This window comes from Tupaia chinensis, unplaced genomic scaffold (assembly GCF_000334495.1).
Source record: "Tupaia chinensis unplaced genomic scaffold, TupChi_1.0 Scaffold148607_1, whole genome shotgun sequence".
NCBI classification, from domain to species: Eukaryota; Metazoa; Chordata; class Mammalia; order Scandentia; family Tupaiidae; genus Tupaia; species Tupaia belangeri.
In genome coordinates, this window is record NW_006208456.1 from 2,847,269 (window position 1) to 2,861,207 (window position 13,939).

General features: G+C 41.7%; 1 protein-coding gene across 4 annotated transcripts in view; it reads right to left on the reverse strand.

Moving 5' to 3' along the window:
* The window catches only part of AREL1 (apoptosis resistant E3 ubiquitin protein ligase 1), a 56,016-nt gene extending 42,093 nt beyond the window's left edge, over nucleotides 1-13,923 (reverse strand). For all 4 annotated transcript variants that reach the window (XM_027769119.1, XM_027769121.1, XM_027769120.1 and 1 more), the window contains exon 1: nucleotides 13,752-13,923. The gene's annotated coding sequence lies outside the window, so the exon portion shown is untranslated. The remainder of the gene's footprint in view (nucleotides 1-13,751) is intronic.
* Nucleotides 13,924-13,939: the final 16 nt, after the last annotated feature.

Here is a 13,939-nt window from a genome sequence, read left to right on the forward strand (position 1 = left end):
ATTTACCTTTACCTTGGCTTAATTTCACCCTTGGTTTATTCTCCCTAGCCCAAAAATCCCACCATAAAAGACGGCCCTCCCCATCAACTGTACGCTCTTGAGGTATGTACACAGTTATTTCTGCTATCTTGGTTCAGCCAAGTTATACGGTTTTCATTTATACTTTTCTCATCAGTCCCTCTAGTCTCTTAATCATTCTTGTGGGTCTTCTGTGAAGTCTCTCCAGCTGTTCCAGTGATCTGGTAATGAGGTGCCTCCAACTAACTGCAGCCTTCCAGGAACAGCTTCGTTAGTCAGAACAAGATGAGCTCACTCCCCTGGTTCCATGACATAATACTCCTGAGTGGGCAATCCCCCAAATCACAGAAATCTAGCACACTGTCGTATAAGACTATAACCCCATTCTGTGCCTCCCAGATGTGGGCACTGGGACACGCCAGAACGTGCTAGCAGCCACAGGATAAACGACACATGTGCCTGAAACATCTATTTTACTAGAGGATGAAGTAAGGAGAAAACAGAATTGTCATGTTAAAAACAAACTCATGATAATAAAATAGAAGGCAGTATTTCCATGAATTTCTTTTTTTTTTTTAAGAATTATTTCATTTTGAGGGTCAGCAGGTGGTAGGGCAGTTAAGGGCTCTGGACTCCCACATGGCCGACTATGCTTCGAGTCCTGGACCTGGCAGTTTGCTTCCTCACCTTCCCTTTCTCTGTCTCTCTGATCAAATTTAAAAATAATAACAGGGGCCAGCAGGTGGCATGGTGGTTAAGGGCAATGGACTCCCACGCGGTCAACCATGGTTTGAGTCCCAGACCTGGCAGCTTGCTTTCTCACTCCCCCAACCCTCACTCTCTGGTCAAATTAAAGTAAATAAATAAATAATAAAGTTAAATAATGATTTTTAAAAATAATAACAAATAAAGTTAAATAAATATTTTTTAAAATTTAACTATTTATTGATTTTATTTTAATTGAACCAGAGAGAGAGAGACAGAGAGAAAGTGAGAAAGCAAGCTGCCAGGTCCTGGACTCGAACGAAAATTAAATAATTCTTTTAAGAAAAAAGAGGGACCAGCAGTTAGCGTAATGGCTATATTGCTGGACTCCCATGTAGTCGACCACAGTTCGTGTCCCGGACCCGGTGGCTTAAAACTCATGCTGGGCACATGTGTGTGCGTGCCCAAGATCCCGAGAGGAGAATGGAGGAGAAGGAATTGTGGAATGGCCATCCCCCGGGGGAGTGACTTCTCGCTTTCTGTCTCTCTGTCGGTCTCTGCCTGTCTGGTGAGCACACGGGCCCTATAGCAAAAACCTCTTCAAAAAAAAAACAAAAAGTAAGTAAGAAAAAAGAATTATTTATTGGGCCAGCAGGTGGCACAGTGGTTAGTGGCGCTGGACTCCCACATGGCCCTCCACTGTTTGAGGCCCGGACCTGGTGGCTAGCTTTCTCATTTTCCTTCCCTCTCTCTCTCTCTCTCTCTGTCCCTCTCTGGTCAAATTAAAATAAAATGAAATAAATAAATAAAGATAAATAAAATAATTATTTTTAAAAAGAACTATTTAATTTTATTTTTCATCATTATTATTATTTTAATTTGCCAAAGGCACATGCCTTACCAGAGCGAGAAAGAGACACAGAGAAAGAGACGGAAGGAGGGAGGGAAAGTGAGAAAGCAAGTTGCCAGGCCCAGAACCTGAACTGCCATCACTCATATGGTAGTCTACCATCCCAATCACCTCACAATCTGCTGGTCCCTCCATGAATTTCTAAGATAAAATCTGAATATGTGAAACATAATAATAGATTTTTTTTTTTTTTTGGAGAGGTTTTTCTTTGTGTTATAGGGCGCCAGACAGACAGAGAGACATAGAGACAGAAAGCGAGAAATCACCCCCCGGGGGGATGGCCATGCTGCAATTCCTTCTCCTCCATTCTCCTCTCAGGATCTTTGGGATCTTCGGCACGCACGCACATGTGCCCGGCGTGAGTTTCAAGCCACCGGGTCCGGGACGCGAACTGCGGTCAACTACGTGGGAGTCCAGCAACATAGCCATTACACTAACTGCTGGTTCCCGATATTTTGTTAATGGGAGCTGTTTGGGGCTGTTTCCAGCCTCACGGGGTTACAAATCCACTATGTGACCACTAGTGGTACTTGAGTCAGAAAAGTTTGGAAAGCACTATAACCCCCTACTGTTATTATCATCCATCCCATATATTCACATTTAAAGTGACATTATTTTTTTCCTCTGTTTTCCCATCCATAGACACCTATATTTATTTTCTTTGCCTAAAATAATTTGCTAAAACTCTTGTGTTGCATTTCACTCTGTAAATCACTGACTACCAACATGTTCAGGTTCCTGTGCATCAATTTTTTTGAGTGTAAGTCTGCTTGTGCACACACATTCCCTATCTCTTAGAAAAATACCTAAGAGTATGACTCCTGGATCTTATGGCAAGTATATATTTACTCAATAAAAAACTGCCAAGCTGTTTGCCAAAGCAGCTGTACCATTTGCACTTCCACCACACTTGTTTCTTAAAACAAAATGTATGAGAGTTTCAGTTGCTCTACAACTGCCAACGTTTGGTATTATTGATTTTTTAATGTTACCCATTCTAACAGATGTGAAGTGGTTTTAATTTGCATTTCCTCAAGGACTAACAATATTGAGCATCTTTTAATGTACTTACTGGCTTTTCTATAGCTTCTTTGGTGAAGTAAGCATCTGTTTAAATCTTGTGCCATATTCTAAATTGAGCTGTTTTGTCTTCTTACTACTGAGTTGAAAGAGTTCTTTATATAGTTTAAATACAAGCGCTTTATTAGATATATGTTTGGCAAATATTTTCTGTGGCTTCTTTTTTCATTTTCTTAACAGAAAATAAACTCTTTTTATTTTAAAGAACATAAGCTTTATTGGGACCAGCAGATGGTAATATTATGTTGCTGGACTCCCACGTAGTTGGACCATGGTTTGAGTTCTGGACCCAGTGGCTTAAACCTCATGCCAGGCACAGGTGCATGTGTGCCCAAAATCACGAGAGGAGAATGGAGGAGAAGGGATTGTGGCATGGCCATCCCCCACTGGGGGTGATTTCTCACTTTGTCTCTATCTCTTTGGCAAGTACATGCACTCTATAGCAAAAATCTCTCTCTCTCTCTAAAAAAAAGAAAAAGAAAAAGAAAAAAGAAAAAAAAAAGAAATAAAAGCTTTACATTTTGATAAAAATCCAAACTGTAAATTATTTTCTTTGTAGTTTGTAAGATTTATGCCTGATTAAAAAAAAAAAAAATACCTGCTGGCATAGTGGTTAAGGTGCTGGAGTCCCATATGGCTAACCACAGTTCAAGTCCTGGACCCAGTGGCTTGAAACTCACTTCTGGCATGTGTGCAAGCATGTGCAAAATCCGGAGAGGAGGATAGAAGAGAAAGGATTACCGTGTGGCCATACCCACTGGGGAACGATTTCTCTCTGGGACTAGCAGATAGCATAATGGTTACGTCACTGGATTCCCACATAGAAAACCATGGTTCGGGTCCCAGACCAGGCGACTTAAACTCATGCCTAGCATGTATGCGTGTATGCATGCATGCCCAATATCCCAAGAGGAGAATGGAGAAGGGATTGCCCGACTTGGCCATCCCCCCTGGGGGGTGATTTCTCGCTTTCTGTCTCTCTGTCTCTCTCTGTCTGGCGAGTGCAGGCGCCCTATAGCAAAAACCTCCCTTAAAAAAAAAAATACCTGCATAAATCAAGGTCACATTTTTACTATTTTCTTCTAAATGTTTATCTAAAAGTTACATGAGAGAAAAATCTCTCATTAGTTTTTTTCTTTTTTTTTTTTTTTTTGAGAGGTTTTTTCACTATAGGGCGCGTGCGCTCGCCAGACAGAGACAGAGAGACAGAAAGCGAGAAATCACCCCCCAGGGGGGATGGTCACACTGCAATCCCTTCTCCTCCCACGCCGCACACGCGCCCCGCGTGAGTTTTAAGCCACCAGGTCCAGGACGCGAACCGCGGTCGACTACGTGAGAGTCCAGCAACATAGCCATTATGCTAACTGCTGGTTCCCTTTTTTTTAGAGGTAATGAGGACATGAAATAAGATGGATGGGAGAGGGAACAGGTTGGAAAAAAGATTATGTAAGACAAACCTGGAAGAAAAAGATGACCTGCAGAGACAAGGAGTCATCTGTAGAAAGGTGAGAGTTGAAACCTTTGAAATGGACACACTTGTTTTAAGAGAGGAATTATTTAGTGAGAGAAGGAAGACTCACAAAGTTGGAGCCTCTGTATATCACGAAATAACAAAGGAGTCCATGTAAAAAAACATCACGGGCAGGAGAGAGACATCAGAGACAAGAGAACATTTCAAAAAGGAGAGACCTCGACAATATTATTTGTATTGGTCCAGCCATGGTGGTGGCAATGTTGAAAGCATGCATGCCTGGCACACGTGTGATCACCCTTCTGGGAAGAGCTGGGGAAAGGGTCGTGGCATGAGACAATGCTGAAAGTGTCTTATCTTCCCCACCCCCTAAATCTCTCTCTCTCATGAAATAAATATATGTAAAAACAACGAACAAAAAAAAATGCTGTTTGTCGGGACCAAAACGGAGACGATGGTGTAGATTTGACAACTGAGAGGTCAGAGTTTCTCTCTGAGAGAGCAGCATCAGTAGAGAAGGACAAGAAACCAAAGCTGATGTAACTTGCTAGCGTACTCTCACTGAGCTTACTTAGAGTTATGGAGGGAAGTAAGTTGAGAACAATCGACACATTTTTAAAGAATGGTATAAAACTATCAGCTTGTTTGGGGGTACAGAGTAAGATAATCAAAGGTAAAGGTTAAAGATGTGTATTAAATGGGAGCAAAATGAAATGCACAGGACGTCTGAAATAAAGCAGCTTACAAAGGCCACTGAATGTTAGTTTTTTTCTTTTTTCTCTCTCTTTTTTTTAAAGTTAAAAAAATTATTTGTTTTCTTTGAGAGAAAAAGAGAGAGCCATACATACCGGTATCCTCAATATTGTCTTCATGCCAGAATCCCCCTGAGCCGTGAAGCTAGCCAGGATCAGGGGTATGTCCATAGGCATACCTAGCACATTGCAGAAGACCCAGGATGGGAACCCGGAGTCACAAAATTGTTACCAGTTTCTTTTTTCAACAGATGTTTATCTAAAAATTACACAATCTCTCATTAAATTTAGAATAAATTTTTATCTTATAATTATTCAGTTTTATTAGTCCTTTGTTTCTTTCAAATTCAACCTCCAGATTAACAAGTACTATTTAAGTTATAGTCTCTTTCTGTATTTGTAAAGATTTTTTATCTTTTAACAGATTTTCCCCCCTTTGACCAAATAAATCACACGCCTATATTAAGCCATGTGTTTAAGTCCCTAAGTTCAAATCAGCACAACACTTCTGCACTCCTGATGCTGTTTTTTGTTTGTTTTGGCAGGGGAGGGTATATTTTGGTTTTTGGGCACATGCACTTGCCAGTGAAATTCAGTGAGAAGGAAAGTGAGAAATCAACTTCAGGAGCATGTCCACACTGCAATCCCTTCTCCTCCACCCTCCTCTTGGAATTTGGGCATCCACGCACACATGCCTGGCATGAGTTTTAAGCTGCTGGGTCCTGGACTCGAACCACGGTTGGCGATATGGGAGTCCGGCACCTTCAGCACTACACCACCTGCTGGCCCCAATGCTGGTTCTTAAAACGACAAGTAAATTCCACAACCTAATTCATGTACCTTGAGGTTAAGCCAGGGATTACAAACTACTTAACCTTCTGAATTTAAAGAGAAGCTTTTATAAGGTTATTTTCATCTTCCTGAGTCACTCTAACCTGTGAGGAGGCTAGAGAAAGTCATTATCATTCACTGGGCAAATTAAAATGGAGGCTTATAAACATTAAGCTTACCAAAACAAAAGTAATTCTACACTTCTTAATTCAGTTTGGACTCTCTCTATTCCACCAGTCTTTTTAAAACAAGTCTGAGTTCTTCAGACTCAAAATGAAAGAAAATATTTAAAAAGCATAGCCTTAGGATTAACTCTCCCTTGGAATAGTTTGCAACTCATTCTCAGCATGGTTCAGAGAAAGCAGGAAAAAGAGATTCAAAGCTAATGTAAGCAAAACAGGGAGAACAAGCAATGACACTTCACCATTGCTCACTTTGTAACCTTGTGCAATGTCTGGAGGGAAACAAGACAGAACACTGGTTCACCTATATCCCTGTCATATTTTTTGCCTAAATTAAACTAGAACATGAGCTTCAATTTACCACTCTCTCCTCTACTGATACATTTTCTACATACAAAACTGACTCTATTATGCCCAAACCAGGGCAGAGTCCCATGTTCCTACCCCATGGCAGCTTTCATGCTTAGGTGACCCTGGGCCACTGAATCCTGGCACTAACAGAAAGATTTTTAAACTAATTTTCTGAATCTGACAAGCCGTCTCCCTCAATAAGTCTAGGAAGTTGTTACTTTATTAACTGTGCATGAAGTGGCAGGCAAACGACCAGATCAGTAGCCCAGTGGGGTGGAAATGGAATTGTCACACATATTCTGAAAAGCTAACCTAATTTCTGCCTCTAGTCCCATTCACTACTTTGAATTCTATTCTTAAAGGAAAATGAATTATTTATACAATCGAAGGAAGAGCAATTTTAAATGAGCATTTTATAGTTCTCTATTTAACATTCCCCAAGGAAAAACCGAGCTTGCCACAGAAATGACAGTCCAAGATGGCTTGATCTGAAGGAACAACTCACCTATGTATTCAAAGAAAACTTTCTGTTGACCTAATATTCAACCACCAAACAAGGATTTATTAATTCTTCAAATGTACACCAAGACTCTACCACATGCTAACCAATATGCTGGACCCCGAGAACTCCAAAATCAGTAAGACAGTCCCTTAAAAACAAACAGCTTAGCGACCAGCAGATAGCCTAATGGTTACGACGCTGGACTTCCACAAAGTCAACCACGGTTCAAGTACTGGACCCAGCAACTCAACTCACACCAGGCAAATTTTGCGTGCATTCCCAAGATTCCAATAGGAGAACGGAGAAGGGATTGCAGCGTGGCCATCCCACTCACTTTCTGTCTCTCCAGTGAGCACACACACCCTATAATAAAAATCTCTCTATATATATAAAAAAAAAATTAGTAAAGACGACAGACGAGTAAATGATTATAGCTTCTTACAGTAAAAGCTGAGATGAGCACAGGTGTTACTGGAGCCCAGGATGGGCCCTTAATCAGGATCAGCTTTGAGCCTCTCTGGAAACTTCACACTACCCTTCTGGGAGCAACGCCAAGACTTCCACAGAGTAAACAGTGCTTTGGGAGTCAAGGAAGACAAAACACTATCTATGCAGTATTATTTATTCTCACAGTCTTTTACTCTTCAGCACTGGTCTGAGGGGAGCATGGGACCACATACATGACACAGAAAAAGCACTCATTGGAAACCTCAACCTGCTTATCAAAACTGAACGCAATCTAAATGCAATGTGTATTCTGGACTGGATACTGGGTGAAAAATGGGTGTGAGCGGTTAGTATTGTACTAATGTGAATGTCTTAGATGTAATAAATGTACCACGGGTATGCAAGAGCCATTCAGAAGCTGGGTGAAAGGTATAAAGGAACACTGTACTATCTCTGCTACTTTTTAAGACATTTTAAATTATTCCACAATGAAAAAAAATTTAAGTACACTTTACGTTCTCATTGCACCTTAAAATTCTGATTATGATTCCCTAATCACTGCCCCAACTCAGGTAATGCTGGGCTAAAAAAAATTTTTTTTGTAACCTTTTCAATCCCTTTCTATAAACCATTTGCATAGTCTAGTGGGTTTCCTTCTTCACCAAGACATGAAAAACTCAACACTGGAAAGGTTTTTATGTTTCTCTTAAAAGTTTCACACTTTGGAATTGAACTCCCCAGTGCAGACAAGAGAAGATACATGAGCTAGATCTCTAGATAAAAGCAAGAATTAAAAGCAAGAATAGGGCATGGTGGCGCCCGCCCTATGGCAAAAACCTATGGAGGCTGGAGGATTGCATCGAATCCATCTCGCTCTCTCTCTCTCTGTCTCTCTCAACGAGCGCACTATTTTTTGGGAACCAGCAGTTAGTGTAATGGCTATGTCGCTGGACTCACACGTAGTCGACCGCGGTTCACATCCCAGACCTGGTTGATTAAAACTCACGCCAGGCATGGGTGCATGCGTGCCCAAGATCCCGAGAGGAGAATGGAGGAGAAGGGATTGCGACGTGGCCATCCCCCCTGGGGGGTGAGTTCTCCCTTTCTGTCTCTATGTCTCTGTCTGTCTGTCTGGTGAGCACATGCGCCCCATAGCGAAAACCTCTCAAAAAAAAAAAAGGGCAAGAATAAAAGCAATGTGCAGGACTGCGGGCAGTGTGGTGGTGAAGGTGGCTGGATCCCACATGGCTGACTACCTGACTGGAGTCCCAGTTCCTGTGGCTTAAGAAACATGTGGGGCACGTATGCATGCATGCCCCAAATCCAAAAAAAAGGAGAAACAGAAGAAAAGCAATTGTGATGTGACAGTGCCCCATGGGGGTACTTTCTCACTTTGTTTCTCTCTCTCTCTCTCTCTCTCTCTCTCTTACTCTCTCACTCCCCCTACCTCCCTCCAGCAAGCGCATATGCTCTCGGGCAAATTAAAATTAAAAAGCAACATACAGAAAATATATTTTATATATTCTTATTACCTTTATCTGCTCTGAAGTCAAAAAGTACAATGTAGAAAATACAATTAAAGGAGCTAGCAGGTGGCGTGGTGATTAAGGATGCTGGATTACCACTTTCCCTCTCTCTCTCCCTCACTCTGTCCCTCCCTGGTCAAATTTTTAAAATGGATAAAGTTAAATAATTTTTTAAAATACAATTAACAAATATTGATTATTAGCATCTTAATACTAACAGGCAAACTGAACTGAAATGAATGCTTTAGCTGTAAATTCTGAAAAACATGATCAAATTCCTTGACAATTCAAACAAAAGATCGTATCAAATCATATGGTACTATTCAATTCAGACTAAATGACAAAACACAACATTTACCATGACTTTTTAGTTTTTAATAACTAAACTAATAACTGACCTCTCTGTATTAGACCCTATTTTGTAGAACAGGCTTCGAGTCCCATCAGGAAACATCATCATGGTGATATAACACCCTACCAAGCGCCAGGCATGACACGGCATGATACGCAAACAATATGTACACAAACACACACAAACTGCAAGGTTAAATGACCCTGAAAGTTTGCAAAGTACTATCCAAAAGAATATTAGCGAAGGCTAAGCACTTATGAACCCTTTAAAAAGAAACCAAAGAAAAATAACTGAAACTTGAAACTTAAGTCTAAGTTAGTTAATGGCTAAAGCCATGTAAAAAGTAAGATGATCTATACAGCACTAGAATCCACTAAGATCACAAAATCATATTTGTTATATGGTATATTTATAGTTTTTTTTTTTTAATAGAGATTTTTTTGCTATAGGGCACATGCGCTCACCAGAGAGACAGACAAAAAGCGAGAAGTCAACCCCCAGGGGAAAATGGCCTCGCCGCAATCCTTTCTTCTCCATTCTCCTCTCTGGATTTTGGTTGCGCATACACACACGCCTGGCCTGAGTTTTTAAGCTGCCGGGTCCAGGACTCAAACCGCAGTTGGCTCTATGGGAGTCAAGCAACATAATCATTATGCCATCTGCTGGTCCTGGCATATTTATAATACTAAATATTACACAAGAATCCTCTGACCCTGGGAACCAGCAGTTAGCGTAATGGCTATGTCGCTGGACTCCCACGTAGTCGACCGCGGTTCGTGTCCCGGACCCGGTGGCTTAAAACTCACGCCGGGCGCGTGTGCGTGCGTGCCCAAGATCCCAAGAGGAGAATGGAGGAGAAGGGATTGCGGCGTGACCATTCCCCCTGGGGGGTGATTTCTCGCTTTCTGTCTCTATGTCTCTCTCTGTCTGTCTGGCGAGCGCACGCGCCCTACAGTGAAAATCTCTCAAAAAAAAAAAAAAGTGAGTCTACCTATACTTCTGAACATTGAAAGACAAGCTGTTCTTTAAGAAACCTTTCATTATCCATAATAATTTTATAAAGAAATTTGTTAACAACTTAAATTAGTAAGTTAGACCAATTAGTGAATGGAATGAAGTCCAAGCCCAATTATGTGCTTAAACGTGGGTCCAATGGCTTAACCAATTCTTTTTCTTCAAGACTGCAGAAAAATACAGAACAATCCTCTTGACTGCTGAGAAGGACTAAAATAACTTATTTTCCTCACAACTATGTACCCAAAAGCAATTATTTTCTGTTCTTATCCAACACAAATCAACACCACCTCCCCTCTTTCTCTACCCTTCAAAGAACATTATAGAGTATCTGAGTACTTTAGTTTGTTTATAAGACTCTTAGACTGCAATAAAAATTACGATGCAACAACAACAAAAACCCTTATTTTTTTTTAAGTATATTCTCATGCCCCCATGGTGTTCCCACACTAGGTTAGCTCCTTATCAAGTAGTAACAATCAAGGAGATCAGAAAATTCTCAGAAATTACAAACTGTATTTCTTTAAAAGAACTTGGGGCCAGCTAGTGGCATGGTGGTTGAAGTGGCTGGAAGTCCCATGCCTGGCAGCCTGAAAAACATGCTGGGTACATGAGTGTGCACCCAAAATCCTGAGGGAAGAATGGAGGTGAAAGGATTGCAGCTAGTTCATCCCCTTGGGGATGCCTTCTCTCTTTCTCTATCTCTATCTCTGTCTCTCTCTGGCAAGTGCACACATTCTATACTAAAACCTAAAAGAATTTATTATTGTTCATGGATTCCAAATTTCAGGGCCCATGTTACCAGGAGTGTTTTTCTGTCAGTGCCAAAATTAAAATGCAAATTACAGGGGCCGGCAGATGGCATGGTGTTTGGGGGCACTGAATTCCCCACATGGATGACCATGGTTCAAGTCCTGGACCTGGTGGCTTGCTTTCTCTTTCTTTCTCTCTCTCTCTCATTCTGTCCCTTTTTGGTCAAATTAAAGTGGATAAGTAAATAAATACAGTTAAATAAAATAATTCTTAAAAAAATAAATAAAATGGAGATTACTATTTAATAATATGCAATTTTCCCTCTGAGCCTATATATAATACTAATTAGCCTCCAAATTTTAAAACAACAAAACAAAAAACTGGCCTTATAGTTAGAAGCTTATTACTCAGGCCAGCAGGTGGCATAGTGGATAAGGGTGCTGGATTCCCACATGGCCAACCATGGTTCGAGTCCCAGACCTGGCAGCTTGCTTTCTTGCTTTCCCTTTCTCTCTCTCTCTGGTCAAATTAAAAAATAACAATAACAAATGGAATAAATAAATCATTCTTTAAAAAAAAGAAGTTTATTCCTGAACCACCAAAAGTTTTAATGCACTGAAAAAGGGCCCAATGTTAGTTTTACCCACGAAGCTTGGAGGAAGAGATAAGGTGTTTCAGAAAGACTAGGAACTTCCAGTGACCTCAGATGGGGTAAATGAGGAAGTACATACAATATGTGTACTAACTACTTCAACATCAAGCAATTCAGTCTACAGTCATGCGCACTGCAAATCTACATGCATGCATGCCTAAAGAAAAAGCAGCATGACACAGTACAGGAAGAGCACTGTGTCTACACCCAAACCAACAGATGAAATCACTCTGCATTGAGCTTTTAAGGACCTGAAAACTCAGTTTGCAAGCTTACCACTCAAGTTCCAAAACAGTCCAACTATAGTAAAATACAACTGGCATACAATTCCAACTCTACCACAGACAAATTCTAAGTTGGAAGATACACAATGATAACAATAGAAAACACTTAAAGGGATTATGTACTTTGTGTTAGGCACTCTTCTATGAACTTCGTATTTTATCAGTATGACAACACAAGTCCTAATAATATCCATGTAAGACAAGTAAATTATGATTATGTTCACTTTACAAATGAAGAAACTGAGGCACGTATTAACTTGCCCAATGTCACAAGGTAGTCAGAAGGGCAGAGAGAGAGAGAGAGAGAGAAAGTGAAAAATTCTTTCCCCCACCCCAAGGAGAAGGGCCAAGCTGAGATCCCTTCTCTTCCACCCTCAGGATATGGGGCACACACTGACATGCACCTGGTGTGTTTTCCAAGTTGCCAGGTCTGGGATTTAAACTGTGTAGTTGACCATGTGGGATCCAGCCACCTTAACCACCATGCCATCACCTGGCCAACAGCAGATTTTTTTGGGGGGAGAGATTTTCGCTATAGGGCACATACGTTCGCCAGACAGACAGAGAGAGACATAGAGACAGAAAGCGAAAAATCACCCCCCAGGGAGGGATGGTCACGCCGCAATCCCTTCTTCTCCATTCTCCTCTTGGGATCTTGGGCATGCACGCACACACACGCGCCTGTGAGTTTTAAGCCACCGGGTCCGGGACGCGAACTGTGGTCAACTACGTGGGAGTCCAGCGATATAGCCATTACGCTAACTGCTGGTTCCCTGGCCACAGCAGATTTTTAACCATCAGTCAGACTCCAAAATTCACATAACCAATACACTATATTTCATAGGAAGAGTTAAACAATGGTCACTTTCAATAACTTTTTTAGCTTCCAAACACTGTGACAGCATCCTACAATCAAAAGGAACAGGAGGGCCAGCAGGTGGTGTGGTGGTTAAGGGGTTAGACTCTCACATGGCCCCCCCATGGCTCAAGTCCCAAGCCTGGCACCTTGCTTTCTCACAACTTCTCTCCTTGTCTCTCTCTGGTGATTGCACATGTCCTATAGTAAATTAAATAATAATAAGTAAAAGTAGTAGTGAAATTAAATAATTCTTTAAAAAAAAAAAAAAGTACAGGCTTCTGGATCACACAGACCCCTGAACAAAGTCTGGGCCTCACCTTCCCTACGTGTAAATGAAGGTACTTACATTATTGTGAAGATCAAAGGTAATATGAAGAAAGTGCCAAGTACAGTACAAGGGGTAGGGGTTCTTAATCTGAAATTTTACAGACGCCTAGAGGATCCACGGATGTGCTTCAGAGTCTAGGAGTTTCATAAATTGTATGACAGATTAAACCGTTTTCATGATTTTAAAGAATTAGTCCCTGCCTTTCTAGAAACTTTCAAGAGGTGCGTGATTTCCAAAAGATTAAGAATCGCTGGACTACACGGCAGGTACACACACACACACACAAAAACGGAATCTCTTCTTGTTTGCACAAATTTTCCCTTTTCCCTTAAGACGACTGGCCGAAGCTTCACAATAAATGCCCATTGTTTCCTACCATTTTTCTGGCTTGATAATCAATAACATATGCAAGCTCATGCTCCAATCTTTCAGTGATAGCCTGAAGACCCCCAAATACTGCTTCATCTCTCTCTTCACCCAAACGAATACAAGCATTTACCGGCGGTGAATCGTCCGCAGAGCTGCACGAAGCACCATGCCGGGTAGAACCAAACAGGAACCAGAGATTTACGGCTGGATGGCGGAGACGGATGCTCCAGCGCTGGGGGATGAAGTTCCCCAAACTACTGGGCAACCCGAGGATCCCGGCCCCTTCACACCCTTGTCCTCCCTTTCCCCGGACTCTGGTGCAGGCAGGTCCCTGGGCTCTGCCTCGGGCTGAACAGAAACGTTACCTGAGCTGGAGGTGGCAGCGCGGCGAAGACCCGGCTCCGCTGCCCCGGGAGCGGCGGCAGTTCCTAGCAGAAGCCCAGGGCTCAATCCTCTCCCGAGAGACCCCCGTATGGGTCTCTGCCGCGGCCGGCAACCGGCTAAGGGATTTTTTTCCGTTTCTCGAAGCAGTTTCCGCTTCCGGGCTAGCCTT